The sequence below is a fragment of the Bubalus bubalis genome, chromosome 3, assembly GCF_019923935.1.
Source record: "Bubalus bubalis isolate 160015118507 breed Murrah chromosome 3, NDDB_SH_1, whole genome shotgun sequence".
NCBI lineage: Eukaryota > Metazoa > Chordata > Mammalia > Artiodactyla > Bovidae > Bubalus > Bubalus bubalis.
In genome coordinates this window covers 88405956-88423051 of record NC_059159.1, presented here as the reverse complement: position 1 = coordinate 88423051, position 17096 = coordinate 88405956, and the positions used below count along the sequence as shown (strand labels likewise).

General features: G+C 39.0%; 1 protein-coding gene and 1 non-coding gene across 4 annotated transcripts in view; one reads left to right on the top strand and one right to left on the bottom strand.

Annotated features, from left to right (window-relative positions):
- The window catches only part of ADAMTSL1 (ADAMTS like 1), a 1120403-nt gene that overhangs the window by 718271 nt on the left and 385036 nt on the right, over window positions 1–17096 (top strand). The gene's annotated exons all lie outside the window — the stretch shown is intronic.
- On the bottom strand, window positions 8797–8868 carry TRNAW-CCA. The gene has a single exon. It is a non-coding gene; the product is annotated as a tRNA-Trp (tRNA).

Genomic DNA, 17096 nt, shown 5'->3' with positions numbered 1-17096 from the left:
CAAATTCAATACAGCAGAAAAGGCAAACCCAAAAATGCTTGTTGAAAACATACCAAATTCCCTCCCCTTTGAGCTTCTCTGCCTGTCAAGAGGATATTAATTTATTGAGCCAATACTCCTTAAAATCTACTTTCCCAAGTCCCAGTTTCTGAATTGCATAAGATGTATGTTGGCCCCTGGTGACCCAGATAGAAGCTTGAAGCGGGAATTTGACAGTGACTTAAGAAAGAAATTACTACTGCGGCTCATCCATTGGCAGAGTGCCCCATGGAATGAAATGAAACAAGCTGCCATGCATAGATTGCTAAGCCTGCAAGTACTTGTCTATGCTCAGCCTGGTTTTCATGAGACTAGATATGGTAAGCAGCAGCAAATCTTCCTATTAATACCAAGTTGGGCTGAAACTCAAGCAGTATAGATTCTTACATGCTTTTTCCTCCCAGAGATCACTCAGAGACCTTTGTGCTGAGTCCAGTGAACTAGGGTCTTATTTTATTAGTTTTTTCTCTTATGTATGCCATTGTCCTAGGAATCTTCTTCGTGTGCCTTTCTTTGCATTTTAACCATTCTCCTCCTTTTCAAAGGAAACTGTGAAATTTAGGAAGGTTATCTTTCAGGTCCAGCTATATTTTCCTTTATCATCTTGCTGTGAAGAGAAGGCTGCACATGGTTCTTAGAGTCTGTCTGCTTTGGGTTTCAGATCCAGTTGAGAGTTTTGAGTGAAATATGATCATCACAGAAAGAAGAGCAAAGAGGCATTCTTTAGATTTCTTTTCCTTTGGATCTCAGGGGGCAAATATGCTTCAGAACTCATTTAGCACCAATATCCCAGCCTCCTTTTCCCAAGCTATCTTTCATTACAAAACCTTCTTCCCTCCCAAAACAGCAGTTTTAAAATGATGTATCACTACATTTCACAGAGGGTAATTTGTAACTTTTTAATTTTTATTTTTCCTTCTTTAAAATATTGCTGGGAGTTTTTGTTTTGTTTTGTTTTGCTTTGAATTGTTATGGAAGTAATTCAGATCTCTCAATCCTTTATAGGGCTATAGTTGGTAAAACAATTTTCTAATGAATTTCAGTGGCACCACCTTGATATCTTTCCTGGGAGATTAAGGCTAAAGTGTTAAGTTTCTAGGTACATCACCCCTAATTCATCTGGAAGAGCTCTGTTACATCTACTTTATTGATTAGCATCCTGAATAAGATTCTTTCGGGGCAAGAATTGTTCTGCATAAAACAAAAAAGAGTACAAAAATTCCTACTTTATAGCATCCCTTCTAGATTCTGCCTGATTATTTATAGGGAAGAAAATTCTCCATGTTCCATATTTTTTGTGCAATGCTAATTGCCAGAAGGTTGTTTCTTATAATAAGGCAATTCATACTTTCTAATTACTATTTGATTCAAGAGATATTTCTTGACTGTGTGAAAGGCAATGCACTGGGAGTAAATGGAGCTGAAAAGATAGATATGAGACAATTTCTACTCTCAAATGTTTGTTTTGAAATTGGAAGCAGAAAAACCAAAAAGACTCAAATACAGATATTTCTAATCCAATGTAGAATAAGTGAAGTTGTAAAAGAAAAGTATGAGGAAAGAGCTAAGAGGACTTCTAATCAATCTGTTATTCCCTCTATTCCAAGACAAGCAGCAGTATCGGATAAAATCTAAAGTGATAAAACAATGACACAGCCAGGTTCAAGAGCAAGACCAAAATGTCCATGAATCAAAAATGAAGCAAAAAAGCAAGATGGTGGACAGGGCTGATATCAATGGCTTTTTGGCTCCGTGCCTGGAAGTAAGTAAAGATTAGCAGTAGTTCAACTCCTGTGGGGTAACAGGAAGTAAACTTATTTTATAGAATAAGGGGCACTGAAGCCAAGTTGAGAACTCCATGTCAGGAGTTTGGAGGGCATGTCTGTGTGGAGAGAAATTAAAGAATTAAATATGTATGTGTATGTATGTGTGTGTGTGTGTGTGTGTGTGTGTGTGTGTGTATATATATAAAATGCAAATAATATATATATATTATGACTTACTGCTTTGGGTGAGAACCTTATTTGAATCTGTGAGTCCAGAGAGACTGTTGGACATCACAAACTATACTTACCAGACTATAGCTCTGTGACTAGACTTGAAATTTCCTCATTACAGATTAAAGCCCAAAATCCAAGTATTGAGATTCTAAACTGGGGACTGTGTGAACCACATGGAGATAATCACAAAACTCTTAGAAGATACAGAGAGGAAAAAAAGAAAAGCTAAATCTTTCCATTAAAAATAAGCCTATAAGAAAAATTCCAAAGTATATACAAGAAACACAATACCAAAAAAGCCATCAAAATTAACACTCACTCCAGATAAAAGTATCTGAAACAGTTTGACAAAGACTATAAAATGGGTACAGTTGATCCTCATTATTTGTGGGTTGCAGTCATTGTGAATTCACCAGTTTTCAACTGTCCATCCATCCTCAGTTGTTCGCTGACAAGAGCAGAGCAATCCAGATTTTCAGTTGCCAAGGAGCATGTTCCCAACTGAGGCAGAACAAGATGAGATGCTGTCTATATTTTTCAGCTCTCAGACTGTAAATAGGTGTTCCTTTCTATTTAGTCTATTTAATGCCAAGTATTTCCCACCTTTGTGCTTTTTTTTTTGTTGGTGATATAGCTCTTTAAAATAACCCCAGCCACAGTGCTGAAGTGTGCCTGATGTTTCTAGGTTCAGAAAGCCTGGTTAAGTGCTTATGGAGGAAATGAGTGTTAGATAACTTTAATCAGTTATCAGAGTGCTGTCAGCTATGAATTCAGTGTTAATGAATCATCATTGTATTTTAATTAAGAAGTCTTTAAATAGAAGCACATAAAGCAAAGCTTCATTATTGCTCTGTTGGCTAAAGTGTTGTGACCATAAACAGAACCAACTGTATTCCTCCTAGGAGTAATGGTTCACAATTCACTAATTCATTGTTTGTGTCAACTTTGTAGAACATAACTACCACAAATGGTAAGAATTGGCTGAGCTTCCCTGGTAGCTCAGCTGGTAAAGAATCCACCTGTAATGTGGGAGACCTGGGTTTGATCTCTGGGTTGGGAAGATCCCGTGGAGGAGGGCATGGCAACCCACTCTAGTATTCTTGTGTGGAGAATCCCCATGGACAGAGTAGCCTGGCAGAGCCCATGGGATCACAAAAAGTCAGACACTACTGAGCGACTAGGCACAGCAGAGTGTGTTGAAAAGAAACTTGTTGAGACATAGCTACTAAAAATAGTGAATGAGAGAGGAAAACTAGATGGAAATGAAATAATATATAGATGGATAAACAAAAGACTATTAAAAATTTTTCAATAAAACAGCGTAGTCACTGAACCAAAATCTTGAGAGATAAATTGGTCACAAAGAGAAAAGAAATGAATTTAAAGATAGCAGTTAGAAATTTATCTGAAATACAGCTCAGAATTCCAGAGAAACATGACATGAAAGAGCCATTAAGAGAAAGACAGTGAATAAAAGCTTCCAACACGCATGTAAAAGGAGTTTCCAAAGAAGAGAATGGAGGCAAAAACATTTAGAATATCCCAGAAAGAAAAAACAGAGACATGTGTTCTGAGACTAGAATTGCAATGAAAGTGTTGAGCAGAAAAAATAAAAATATACACCCAAATATAACATAGTCCAGTATCAGAAGAATAGTCCATCATTAAAGACGAAAATATTAAGAGCTATCAGAGAAACAACAGATGACCCACAAAAGAATGAAAATTAAATTAATGGCAGAAACTCTTAATCATAAGAGTCTGAAAGGTAATGAGCTGAATATCTTCAAAGTGGTTCCAGAAAGTAGCTGTTACTGTAGAATTTGGTACCTTCATCTAGCAACGAAGAGTATAGGCAAAGGGACTTCCCTGTTAGTCCAGTGGTTAAGAATCTGCCTTAAGATACCACATGCCTTGAAGAGCTAAGCCCGTGTGCACAGCTCCTGAGCCAACACACCACAACTAGAGAATCTGTGTGCTGTGAAGATCCCACATGACCCAGCAAAGATCCCATGTGCCACAACTAATATCCAATGCAGCCAAATAAATAAGTTTTTTTAAACAGTATATATAAAATCAAATCATGTTCTTATGTACAAAGACAAGAGAATTTACCCACAGACTTTCACTAAAATAATTAATGCAGGATGTGTTTCAGAAAGAAAAAGTTCAACCCCCGAAACAGGTGGGCATGGAAGAAAACAGTAATGAGCCCAAAGTGGTGTGACAGTGTCTTGTCTATGCACACACATTACATTGCTATTGTGCCCTAATATTCCTGGTTCTCCTTTTCTAATGAACATATGGGAGGAGTGAACTTTTCTAATCCCTTGAAGTTAGGCATGACCATATGAGTAGCTTTGGCCACTGAAATGTGATTTGGAGTGAGTATATTACTTTCAGGATGAAAAATCAAGGATCAGTTTAATATTCTGTATGCTCCATTCCTCCTTGTAGTACTGACCAAGGAGACTGTGTTCTGAAACTTTCCTTCTCAAAGGGTGGTTTGGGGACCAGCAGCATCAGCATTTGCTGGACTCCCATTAGAACTGGAGAATCAGGTTCTGTCTCAGGCTGAAGGGTCAGAATCTTAACTTTAACACAGTCCCCAGATGACTCATATGTACATTAAAGTTTGAGAAGCCCTGTTCTATCAGATAGTATTGGCTTGGTCAAAAAACATTCATTTGATATTGTAGAAAAACCTAAATGACCTTTTTTTGATCAACCTAATACATCCTCTGTCAGCCTGGGTTACTCAGTTACCCTATAGATAACAACTGCTCTGGAGAGTCAGAGAGTGCTTGAGTAAAAAATGAATTTTGTGCCATTGAACCAGAGGTTTGCATTTTTAGAGTCATCTGGCATATCCTGACAGCTGTAGTCAGTGTAATCTGCTATGTTGTTGTTGTTCAGCCGCTCAGGCATGTCCAACTCTTTGCATTCCCATGGACTGCAGCGTGCCAGGCTTCTCTGTCCTTCACCATCTCACAGAGTTTGCTCAAACTCATGTCCATTGAGTCAGTGATGCCATCCAACCATCTCATCCATCTCATTCTCTGTCATCCCCTTCTCCTTCTACCCTCAGTCTTTCCCAGCATCAGGGTCTTTTACAGTGAGTGAGCTTTTCATATCAGGTGGACAAGATACTGGAGCTTTGGTATCAGTCCTAACAATGAATATTCAGGGTTGATTTCCTTTAGGATTGATTCCTGGTTTGATCTTGCTGTCTCAAGAGTCCCTTCCAGCACCACAGTTCAAAAGCCTCAATTCTTCGGTGCTCAGCCTTCTTTATGGTCCAACTCTCACATCCGTACATGACTACTCACAAAACCATAGCTTTGACTATGATAGGCAGAATGGTCTCCCAAAGATATCCATGCCCTAATTCCTGGAATCTCTGAATATGCGTTATGTTACATAAGTGAAAAGGAATTTGCCAATGTGATTGAGGTTACAGACCTTTAGACAGGAAAAGTAGCCTGGATTATCCAGGTGGGCTGACTCTAATCATGTGGAGACTTAAAAGCAGACAGCTTTCTATAGCCAGAGGCAGAAGAAATTAGACTCCAAGCACAAGAAGGATTTCATGTGCTACTCATTACTGGCTCTGAGATAGAGGAAGTGACAGACAAGGACTAGAGAGAGACAGCCAGTAAGGAAAGAGGGACATCTGTCCCTCAATACCATATAACTGAACTTGGCCAACAACACGAATGAACTTGGAAGTGAACTCATATCCAGATTTCAGAAAGGAACTTTTCCCTTCCAACACTGTGACTTTGACCTTGTGAAGGAAAGTTGAGCCACCATGTACCTGGATTTCTGTTTTACAGAATTGTGAGATAATCAACTCTTGTTTCAAACACCTAAATTTATGGTAATTTGTTAAGACAGCAAATAGAAAATGAATACAGTCAATAAAGCAACTGTTGACCATTAACTTTTGTTTTTATTTCATGGTTGTGTGTTACTAGAATTTCAGTATTTAGCATGTATTAAAATCCTTCCTTCCTTCAAGAAGATGATAGAGACATGAAATAAAGTTAGATTTTCAGAAACTTTAAATTGAATGTATATTTAAAAAATAAAATACCTGTTAATAGAAGTATAATCACTAGTTTCCAAATTAGGAGAAGAAACACTGGAAAATAGAATCTTACTAATAGAAATTAGAGAAAAAATTTAAAAAGACAGTAAACAAATACAAAAAAAAAAAACTAGTGCTTCTTCAAACTTTACAAGGTAATGCCAAAGTTTTCTACAGTGATTTCTTCAATTCACACCCCCACCAGAATTGTATATGTTTTTGTTCCATATCCTTGCCAATGCTTGTATTATATGTCTTTTTAATTTGTGTCTAATCTTATGGGTATATTTCTGGAATACACACAGCTTGCATATATATATTTTTAACATAGCATCTGGTTTTGGTTTGCTAATATTTTGTTTAAGACTTTTGCATCTATGTTTATGAGTAATTTTCTTTCTTACACAATCCTTATCTGCTTTTGATAGAATGAATTGGGAAGTATTCTCTCTTTTCCTAGTCTTTAAAAGACAAGACTTTTAAATTGACAAGACTTTTTTTTAAATTGACAATTGACTTTTAAAAGACAAGATTTAAATTTTAATCTTGCAATTGTCTGTTCCTTACATGTTTATTAAACTTTGCATGTAAAATCAGGAGTGAATTTTTTTTTGTAAGAAGATTTTTAAAGTATTGTATTTCTTTAATACAATACAATATTGTATTTCTTTAATAATTTCTGATTGTATTTCTTTAAAGGCATGCTAAATATAGCATAATGGGCAAGAGAATGAACTTTGGAGCTAAGTTATCTAGATTCAACCTCAACTTTGATGTATTAGCTATGTAAAAGTCATTGAACTGCACTGTGCCTCAGTTTACTTATCTGTAAAATGGGGCACATATTGTTGTGAGGATTAAAGGAGTTGAAATACATAAACAGTGTAGGAGAGTGCCTGATATATAGTCAATTCTATGTACACATTTACTTTTATTGTGTTATTTTTGTTCTTGAATCATTTCTTTTTTCTTGAATAATTTTTTTTCTGAGATGGGTTTTCAAATTTATTGGCTTAAAGCTGGCTGTTTTTTCTGTTACTATCTTTTTAACTTTGTCTCAGGGGGAGCTGCCTCCCTTAGCCTGTTGATAAGGAGTTGTCAAAGAAGGAAACTAGGAAGTGATGATGATGTTGTTGTTGTTTACTCATTCAGTCGTGTCTGACTCTTTGTAGCCCCATGGACTGCAGCACTCCAGGCCTCTCTGTCCCTCACCATCTCCCAAAGTTTGTCCAAGTTCATGTCCATTGCATCAGTGATGCTATCCAGCCATCTTATCTTCTGATGCCCTCTTCTGCTTCAGCCCTCAATCTTTCCCAGCATCAGGGACTTTTCCAATAAGTCAGATGTTCACATCAGATGACCAAAATACTGGAGTTTCAACTTCAGCATCAGTCCTTCAACAAGTATTCAGGGTTGATTTCCCACATGCTTGACTGATATGATCTCCTTGCTGTCCAAGGGATTCTCAAAAGTCTTCTCCAGCACCATAGTTCGAAGCCATTGATTCTTTGGTGCTCCGCCTTGTTTACAGGCCAGCTCTCACAACTGTACATGACCACTGGAGAGAAAAAGAAAATAGAAAGTGACACTCAAGCTTTAAGGACTAAGCCAGGTGAAAACAGGGAGGCCATATTGGATAATGTCAGCCAAAGCAGCAAAGCCTTGAGGGGATAGTAGATATTCTGATAGAAAGTGTGGGGTGGTTGAGGAGAAGCAGGAAGATCTGAGGCTACAGAACAGGCGAAGCTAGGTCAGCTCCCTGCAGAAAGCTGCTGAGACATCTGTTGTGTTGTCACAGCATACAGAAGAGAGGACACAGACTGAGCTTCTGCACTACTGAGGGCATTCGGGGGAGAAACAGTTTCAGCAGCCCCTTTCCTTCAGTCCTTTTCCAGGTTCAGCCTTATCAGTTCAGTTCAGTTCAGTCACTCAGTTGTGTCCGACTCTTTGTGACCCCATGAATCGCAGCACGCCAGGCCTCCCTGTCCATCACCATCTCCCAGAGTTCACTCAGACTCACGTCCATTGAGTCGGTGATACCATCCAGCCATCTCATCCTCTGTCGTCCCCTTTTCCTCCTGCCCCCAATCCCTCCCAGCATCAGAGATTTTTCCAATGAGTCAACTCTTCACATGAGGTGGTCAAAGTACTGGAGTTTCAGCTTTAGCATCAGTCTTTCCAATGAATATTCAGGACTGATTTCCTTCAGAATGGACTGGTTGGATCTCCTTGCAGTCCAAGGGCCTCTCAAGAGTCTTCTCCAACACCACAGTTCAAAAGCATCAACTCTTCGGTGCTCAGCTTTCTTCACAGTCCAACTCTCACATCCATACATGACTACTGGAAAAACCATAGCCTTGACTAAACGGACCTTTGTTGGCAAAGTAATGTCTCTGCTTTTGAATATGTTATCTAGGTTGATCATAATTTTTCTTCCAAGGAGTAAGCATCTTTTAATTTCATGGCTGCAGTCACCATCTGCAGTGATTTTGGAGCCCAAAAAGATAAAGTCTGACACTGTTTCCACTGTTGAAGGTGAAGGTGAAGTCGCTCAGTCATGTCCGACTCTTTGTGACCCCGTGAACTGTACCCTACCATGCTTCTCCATCCATGGGAATCTCCAGGCAAGAATACTGGAGTGGGTTACCATTTCCTTCTCCGGGGATCTTCCCGACCCAGGGATTGAACCTGGGTCTCCTGCATTGGAGGCAGACGCTTTAACCTCTGAGCCACCAGGGAAGCCCAACAGTTTCCACTGTTAGGGAGACCAAATAAAAGGGAGGTCACTTCTGTTCAAAACATCCTCCAGTTTTGAATTATCTACCCTTCTCCCCATAATTCTACCCTTAAAACAAAAATTTGATTTATGGTCTCAACGTCTATCTTCCGCCTTTAAATGGTGAGCATCATTAAGCCAGAGAATATATCAGACCTTTCGGTATAGCCTAGTGCTTACCTAGTGTCTCCATGCTTTGCGAATACATGAAATTAACAGCTATTGGGAGTGACTGTAATTCATCTAAATCTGACTGTAGATAACTTGAGTCAGTTTGTTTTCCTCTTCCATCTTCCCTAGGACAGTTGAAATGGAAGTTTTTAGAGGAAGAGGAGAAGAAAATCAACTTGGGAACCTAGTGCTCTTCAGCCCTCTGAGCTGAGGGCTATGGGCTCAGAGGCTATGCTTTAAGTTTTAGAGGACAATCTGAAAATACTAGGCTTCAGGGGTTGGTCAGGAAATATATTCCTCTAATTCTTTTTTGGTTTCTTAAAATATGTCCATAGTCCAAGATCAACAAACCTAAGCATGAGCACAGATGAACACAGTTGAGTGTTGTCATCCATTAAACTTATAACCCAGTAAATTTGGCACAAATCTATTATTTGATTAGACTCATATGTTAAGACATTCATTCAAGTCCCTTTAATTAAAATTACATTTAAACAACTAAATAAAGTAGTTCTAGAGGCAGCAAGGCAATGGGGAAGGCAAAGCTAGATGAAACAAGTACTGTCTCAGGCTCCTCTGAAGCCCCCAGGGGCTATGTAATTCTCCCCTCCATGGGATTGATAATAATAGTAATTTGTTGTTGTTGTTCCTTGTTGTTCAATTGCCAAGGCATGTCTGACTCTTTGTGACCCCGTGGATTGCAACATGCCAGGCATCCCTGTCCCTCACCATCTATCAGAATTTGCCCAAGTTCATGTACATTGACTTGGTGCTGTCATCCAATCATCTCATCTCCTGACACCCTCTTCTCCTTCTGCCTTCAATCTTTCCCAGCATCAGAGTCTTTTCCAATGAGTCTGCTGTTCGCATCAGGTGGCCAAAGTATTGAAGCTTCAGCTTCAGCATCAGTCTTTCCAAAAAAGTATTCAGAGTTGATTTACTTTAAGATTGACTGCTTTGATCTCCTTGCTGTCCAAGGGACTCTCAAGAATAATACCTTACATTTATTGAGTGTTTACTATGTGTCAATATTGATTTAAATATTTTACTGCTACTAATTCATGTAGGTCCCATTTGTTTGCAAAGCCACCATATGACAGTACCAGTCACCCTTATGCAAAGGTGTATATTGAGATCCTTCGGAGAGACAGGCTTTTTGGGCAGTTTTTAGAAACTGACACCTTTCCCTATGTTCTGTAAAGAGTGCCCAGCAGTCCAATTTATAGCTGCAAATTAGGAAGCTGGTAAGAAAAGCATTAAAGGATCAGTGATGGACCCATCCTCTCCTGCAGGGTGAAGAGATCTCAGATGTGGAAGAGCTAAGATCAGTGACAGCACGTAGGTCCTAGGCTGCTAGGAGTGGGGACAATAAGGACATTTAGAAAGAGAACAACAAACTAAGAAGCGTGAGCACATATGAACAAAGTTGAATGTTGTCAACGAGTAAACTTAACATAGTAAATTTGGCCCAGGGTATTATTTGATTAGACTCATATGTTAAGACACTTGTTTAGGTCCCTTTAATTAAGAAAGAGAGCAAAAAATTGCTAGGTCCCACTTGACCACAGTAAAAGGAAGAGTAAACTCCTCTGTATAAGGGAAGCTTTTACTCCACCCTACAGCAAACCTATGGTGGGAGAGGTCTCCCTTCCCGCCAGGACCACTGCCTGACACCAACTGAAAAAAAACTCCGCATCCTGCTTCCTTTACTTTCTCCTTTGTTCTGATTCCACGGCTATTCGATTTTCTAAGGTAATCCCATTTTCCATGATTTTCCTGTTTTCTCTGGTGTTGCCATGTATGTATTAGTCACTCAGTCATGTCTGACTCTTTGCGACCCCATGAACTGTAGCCCGCCAAGCTCCTCTGTCCATGGAATTCTCCAGTCAAGAATATTGGAGTGAGTAACCATTCCATTCTCCAGGGGATCTTCCTAACCCAGGGATTGAACCCAGCTCTCCTGAATTGCAGGCAGATTCTTTACCATCTGAGCCATAAGTATCCTCAAATTTATCAAGCATGAATTCTAACGTTTGGTATAGAAAGTATTGTCACCTTATCCATGATGAAGCTTCTAGCCAACTGAGGATACTTCTTTTAAAGGATCAGTTTATATAGTAAATCATGAATTTGGGTTTCTAGAACTGGAATTCTGATCTAGAAGTTGGAAAGAGACAAGGGAAGGAAGAGAAAGAAAGTCATTAAACTCTTGATCATCTTATCCATGGGAATTCTACTCTTTCCCCTCATTTCACAGACTGTAAGGAAAGACCCAGCTAATATTCACTGGTACCATGGACCATCTAAGGACATCTGATTTCCTCTCTTTGGAATATATGATACAAGAGAGCATCTTGTCTCTTGCCAGGATTTCTTGTATTCTCATAATCAGAGTTAGAACCTACCATCCAAAGAGGAATCTGGCTGAGAAGAGGCGCTATTCCATTCAACTGATAGGAGAAGAGAGATCTGTCTCTTCTACCTGTGGATCTGGAACATTTTCCAAATTGGGAAGCAGCTCCGCTCCTAATATAAACTTGAGTGAACTGACTGGATAAGAATTCAAATAGCAGGTTGATGTCAGCTTTGTACAAACTAACATAGGAACCTTAAATTGTGTGCTAGAAAAACTTACCTAAAGAGTGCCTAGAAGTATTTCAAGTACTCAAGTACAGAGGTATTTCAAGAAGTATTCATGGTACTGTATTACATAGCTCCAAAAAAGAACTTTGGTTAGATACAGTGCCAGGAAAACAGACAGCTGTCAGGATTCAGTGATAACTGAAAAAAGCTAAGCTTGCAGGCAACACTGGACACTTTGTTATATAGACTGGGAGGTAGAGAACAGAAGAGAATAGTCTCTGAATTGTCTAATGTGTGCCCCCTGTCCAAAAGTGGAGCATGACTGTGAAACCTTTTCTAAGTTGAAATGGCATAAAATGAATAAGCATTTACCTCAGGACACATCTCGCTAACAGATGCACAGAATACAGATAAAGCATGGACGCTCACAGTCACAGTCAAATATAGGCTTGATGCTCAGTGTAGTTCCCTGGAAAAGACAGTGCCACTTCCTGCTTGGAGTGGGTGTCTAGACTCACTGCCAAATAAACACTGAACGCTATTTTCGCTTTTCACCTTTTCTCGTAAAAGCAAAAAATCCTCTTCAGGTTTCTTTTAGTTAGTGAAAACAGAGGCAACAGAGGATGAGATGGTGGATGGCATCACTGACCCCATGAACATGAATATGAGCAAACCCAGGGAGATAGTGAAGGACGGGGAAACCTAGAGTGGTGCTGCTGTTCATGGGGTTGCAAAGAGTCGGAGATGACTTAGCAACTAAACAACATATGTACCATCTTTTATAAAAGCAAAATGACGTAAAGCAAACTTTGGATCAGTAGGGTATACCTTTATTTATCTTTGAATTGCTCTGGATGGAATCTTTTTCCAGTTTTCTTTAAGCAACTGGCATAAACACCAGAAGACAACTTCAGTCTTCTGCCTTCATATTTGCTCTTTGGTCATGCATCAAGCTTTATTACCTTTCAGTTCAGGTCAATTCAGTCACTCAGTCATGTCCGACTCTTTGCAACCCCAAGGACTGCACCACGCCAGGTTTCCCTGTCCATCATCAAGTTTCTCAAACTCATGTCCATCGAGTCATCGATGCCATTCAACCATCTCATCCTCGGTTGTCCCCTCTCCTCCTGCCTTCGATCTTTTCCAGTATCAGGGTCTTTTCCAATGAGTCACTTTTTTTGCATCAGGTGGCCAAAGTGTTGGAGCTTCAGCTTCAGTCCTTCCAGTGAATATTCAGGACTGACTTCCTTTAGGATTGACTGGTTTCCACTTATAAATAGAAACATAATGAACTTCTGTACAACAGGCCCCAGTAGTTGTAACAGCTTAAGTATTTACATGCTAAAATGTTTCCTTTATAGGAGTCTTTCCTCTAACCCTACTCTCCACCACAAATATTTTGGTAAATACACTCTGAAAACAAACAAGAAAAAACTTGTAGACTTGTAGGCCTTTAAAATGAAATTGTATGCCATGTTCCAAGAATGATTACTGATGATCACTTTAAATATGTTAATTTGGGGAGAGAGGAGAGTATTTATTTTAGACAAAAAATAGTGAAAAGTTAGAAAAGCTGATTTAAGAAAAGATAGTAATAAATTGGAGCTATTTCAGAGAAAGGGACTAAAAATAATAAAAGCCCTCAAGGAATGAATATTTTCAAAACTGAGAGAATTTAAGAGTCTAATATGACAAACAAAAACCAGTCCTACAAATACCTCTAGGAAACTGGATTCCAAAAGTCTATATTGCTCAAAAGAGGGGAAAAGGAAAAATGCACAATAAAAGCTACCCATGGGGAGAAAAAAATCTGAACTTTAAAAATGAAATGTTTGAAATGTTTTTACTTAGTTCAGCTCTCAAATGCCTAGAGACATTAAAAACTAGCCAAGCAGAGCATTTGTTTTCAGATAATAAGCTCTAATCGAGTAACTAGGGTGGGGTTAATGATTTATTATGTCATACATTTTGACTCTCTTATGTCTGGACCAGGATAAACACATTTGGAGTAGTTTAGAACTGTTTAATATACCTGTAACCAGCATTCACTTAAGTGGGCTCGGAGTAGGACAGACCCAAAGCTTGAATAAGCTCAAGAGTTCCATATTAGTTTATAGAATCACAAATCGGTAAAGATATTATTGGGTCCGAACCTGATCCATAGTATGGTGTTAAAATGGATAATGATTAATTTTCATAGGCACTGATTTCCTATACGTTCTTTTCCAGAAGCATTGATGGTTTGGCAGGAAAATAAGAAAATCTGTAAATCTTTTATACCAGGAAAAAAGAGAACAAACCAAAGGACTCTTAAATGCGTCACGTATACATGAAAACATAGTATCCCAAGGATGTCTCTTGGTTTTTTCAAATAGGAAGAAGAATGAGCCAAGAGTGGCCTTTTCCTACTGTGGCACCACCCTCCAAAATCGACCCCATTTTCTGTTCTTTGCACTCATAGTGATGTGTTTGATATTTAAATATTATGTGCTTGAAATATAATAGAATTGTCTGCATACAGACTGTCTAGACAGGGCAGGGACTATGTCTGTTAAATTTCATTTTTCATAGCAGCTAGCAGTCTTGAACAAATAAATACTTTTGATGATGATGTTGATGTGAGTATAATAAGCAGGTGGCCAAAATGGGGGGATAAAGTTTGATATCTTAACATTAGTGCTCTATAGTGCATGCCTGTAACACTGAGTGCTATATAAAATTTATAAATGTCCAGCTATTTATGGAATAAGAAATTATTTCACCACATTTCATGTTTCTTAATATTGCCTTGTTAAATTTGTTTACATGGAGAAGGAAATATCCGTCTGCCTATTCAGAAAATAAGCAAGAATTCCTACTCACTTTTCCTACTGTCTGAAATGAAAAGTATTTTTATAGATCTGTATTTTAAAGAAGAAAAAACAGATTATTCAACAAGGTTTTGTAAGATTCCCTGACTAGGAAGCTATCAAGATTTAGATTTCCTGCAAGATTTTAAGAAAACAGAATAGGATTTTCTACGATGAAAGACATGTGTTTCATTTAATCAATGTGTTAGTCATTCATTCTAAAAAATATTTGAGTACTGGTACATAACACCAAGAAAGCCATATAGTCAAGGGTCTTCATCCTCCTGGAGCTCATACGTTAGTGGAAAGGAAGAGACCAAAATAAAATATAAGTAGGCATAATAAATTATGCGATGTACTTGAAGGTCATTAAGTGTGATGGGGGAAAAAAGAAAAGTTGAGAGGATAAAAAGTAGTGGGAATTGCAATTTTGCTTAGAAAAGTCAGGGTAGGTCTCACTGAGAAGGTAATATTTGAGCAAAGACTTGATAGAGGTTGAGGTTAATTAGACACTTGGAATCTGAGCAAAGAAAATTCCAGGCAACAGCGAATGTGTCGTGTAATAAGTGTATTCTCGGAGCGTTCAAGGTGTAATGGGAATCCAGTGTGGCTGGAGCCTAGGGAAAAAGGAAGACAATATGAGATGATGGGGCCAGACCCTTACCTCTGTCTGTGATGAGGGTTTTGGCTTTTAATCTGAGTGAAGACCATTACAGTATCATAGCAGAGTATGACACAATCTGCTTTCTGCTTTAATAAGATCATTCTGGCTGCTCTGACAGCAGTCTCTTGGAGAGCAACAGTGGTAGAAGGAAGATCAGTGAGGAGACTATTTAATAATGCTAGAAAGACATGATGGTGGCTTGGCTGAGATTGTGGTCAGCTTTTGTATACTTCTGTGGATAGAACCAGCCTTTCCTGACAGATTAGATGTGGGAGTCAAGGATTATTCCAAGGCAGTGGTTCTCAAAGTGTGGTCACTAAATCAACAAAATATCAGCATCACTGGAGAACCTGTTAAAAACATAAATTCTTTTACCCCCTCCTCCCCTCCAAATCTATTGACTCAGAAATTCTGGAGGGTGGAGCTCTAATAATCTGAGTTTTTAAAATTTACTTATCTATTTCAGAGAAGGCATTGGCACCCCACTCCAGTACTCTTGCCTAGAAAATCCCATGGGCGGAGGAGTCTGGTAGGCCGCAGTCCATGGGGTCGCAAAGAGTCGGACACGACTGAGCGACTTCACTTTCACTTTTCACTTTCATGCATTGGAGAAGGAAATGGCAACCCACTCCATCTACGGGGTCGCACAGAGTTGGACACGACCGAAGTGACTTAGCGGTAGCAGTAGCAGCAGTCATCTATTTATTTATTTATTTTTGGCTTCACCACGTGGCATGTGAGATCCTAGTTCCCAGACCAGGGATTGCATTTCCCTGAAGTGGGAAGCATAGAGTCCCAACCACTGAGCTACCAGGGAAGTCACTAATCTGGCATTTTGATCAAGCCTTCCAAATGATTCTAATGTACACTCAAATGTAAGAACCACTGCTCTAAGATATGGGGCCTGTAAAGGATGGAGTCGACATTGACTGGTATAATAAAGGCTGAAGAGGAAACAGGTTTGGGGGTGGGGGGCGAGGGGAATCTGGGATTTGGCTTTGGACATGAATTTGTGATGTCTTAGACATGCAGGTGGTGAGGAAGCAGTTGTATATATGAGTCTGGCATTGGAAACTCATATATACAGGAGAGGGGAGTCTGAGTTGGAAATAGAAACTGAAACATTAATTATGTTTCTGAGCACAAAATATCATATTAGATTGGATAGCATCAGTGGATAATTACTGTTTAGTAGTTTTAGCTTAACTTCAAGTAAAAGAGACAGAAAGCCAAGTAATACAGCCAAATGTATTTTTAAGGAAAGGTGTCTGCTTAAGGGTGCTAAGAGATTTGAGAACTTAAACGGGTATATTTTTCTGAACTTCCATCTATTTTATGTAGAGGAATCTTTTACAGTAATTTTTTTCCCATTTTACCATCTGTACATTGAATTTTCCTAATGTTTTCAGGGTAAAACTCAGAACTACTAAAATTTTTCTAAAGTCATCAAGTAGTTGATGAATTTCTATATACCTTTTCATCATAGAGTAGCAATCCAAAATTTCTAGAGGATAGCATGGTGGTGGTGGTTTAGTCGCTAAGTCATGTGCGACTCTTGTGATCCCATGGACTGTAGCCTGCCAAGCTCTTCTGTCCATGGGATTCTCCAGGCAAGAATACTGGAGTGGGTTGCCATTTCCTTCTCCAGGGGATCTTCCCAACCCAGGAATCAAATCCAGGTCTCCTGCATTGCAGGCAGATTCTTTACCCACTGAGCTATGATGGAAGTCCAAAGGATAGGGGAGATGCCTTATTAAGCAATGATAGTTTTCTTGCACAGTATCTTTTCTGGAGGGTAAGTGATTAGGGCAGGATGGAGGGAAGATCCAATATTCTGAGGAATATTTCAAGGTAGGGGATTGCAGTGAGAAGGATCAATTTCTTCAGTTATTAAGTCCATGTAGTCACCTGCAATATAATTTCC